At 40.0% G+C, this 1,667-nt stretch overlaps 1 pseudogene; it reads right to left on the reverse strand.

The window, feature by feature from the left end:
• Nucleotides 1-263: 263 nt before the first annotated feature.
• Nucleotides 264-880, reverse strand: LOC101579185 (annotated as a pseudogene).
• Nucleotides 881-1,667: the final 787 nt, after the last annotated feature.

The raw sequence follows: 1,667 nt of genomic DNA on the forward strand, positions 1-1,667 counted from the left end.
AGTGGTGAAGTTTGAGGTTTCTTTCATTCACAAGTTAATGAACCCACCCAAAGGGAACTGACGGTCTGCAGGCTCACAGTGCAAATAAAAAGTTCAAGCATGCAGCAACTGACATTTGTAAGATACAAAACAGATAAAATTCTTAGAAGATTCATGCAGAAAGCTTTGCCAAGCAGATGGTCACAAAACTAGAGCATCCAATAATTCTGCTGGCGATACCAATGGGGCTCCCACTGTTTCCTGAGTCACCTTGAACTCTCATCTTAGGCTTTGTATTTGGCTTTTCCAGTTTCACTAATGACACAAATGTGATTCAAGTCTCAGAAGTATTTATTCTAGTCAAGGGCATACTCAACAACAAACTTGTTTGGAATGTCAAATCCAACAAAGTCTGGCCTATATCCAACACTTTGACGGGTCCTTTTCACCAGCAAATTTGAAGCCTTGACCATATTTGGATTATAGTGCTTAATCAATGATTTATATCCTCAACAATCAAGACATTCTTTCCAGTTAAAGTTGAGAGATCATCTCTACCAATTATTTTTATGTCCCCTGTTGATTTGCCATTTCAGTGGCTTTCGAGTCTGATAAAATCTATAGTCATAGGAACGGATTTATCAAATTTCTATTCAGTGCTTTAATGTAATCCAGCAGGTCAGCAAAGAATTTAAAGCCCCCTTTGAGAACACAGAGAGCTACAATGTGATGGCCTCCCATCTCCCTCATCACATCTTGAGCAAGTCCTGTCCATAATTACTCCACGAAGGATAAACACCTTTTCCAAATCTTCAGCATAATGCTTCAGAATACAAAACAAATCTAGGTCATAGCCTGGTTCATCATCACTTATCACAATACTGGGGCTGATAGTCACCATAATGGAGTGGGCTGGCGAACAGTCTCTTGGCAATCTGAGAAGGAAACTGGCAGAGGGCAGGAGCCAGCTCAGACACACAAGTTTAAATACTGTATGGTATCTCTCATTTGAGTGAAGCAAAGTACAAACAAACAAAATTATAAAAAAGAAAATGGATAGAAAGGAATAAGGGGACAGATCTCATCCAATAGGGAAGTGGTCCAAGGGAACAAGGAGTGGGGTGAGGAGAAGGGTAATGAGAGGAATAAAGAGGTGCTGTGGACAAGATCAAAGTAAATATTATATGCCACAACATGAACTAAGGCAAATAATATCAACAAGTACAAAAAAGGTAGTAGGGGAATCAGAGGAGGAGGGGGAGAGATAGAAAAGAGGATGCAGGGGGGAATGCTGTAGTATATACATTTAACTACTCCCCAGAATGACTATAAACTGTATGAACTGCAAACATGTACTAATAAAATAATTTTTTAAAAAAGAGGCTTATTAGTAACACCCTGCGTCAAATAAATTCATAAAAGAGAAAGAGAGAAAAAGAGGCCTGTTGGGTTGGGGATAGCTCAATGCCACAAGTACTTACCTGGCAAGCACAAGGTCTTGAGTTTAATCCCTGGTACAAATAAAATTTAAAAATTAAAAAAATTTACAAAAAGACTATTAAAACTAGTCTTGGGGCTGGTGAGATGGCTCAGTGGTCTAAAGCACCTACTTAGAACAAGCTTAGCAAAGCTCAGGACCACGGTTCAATCCCCCAGCACCACATGCCAGCCAGCCCCGCCCCCTGGTG

This window comes from Octodon degus, unplaced genomic scaffold (genome assembly GCF_000260255.1).
Source record: "Octodon degus isolate 3935 unplaced genomic scaffold, OctDeg1.0 scaffold00076, whole genome shotgun sequence".
NCBI classification, from domain to species: Eukaryota; Metazoa; Chordata; class Mammalia; order Rodentia; family Octodontidae; genus Octodon; species Octodon degus.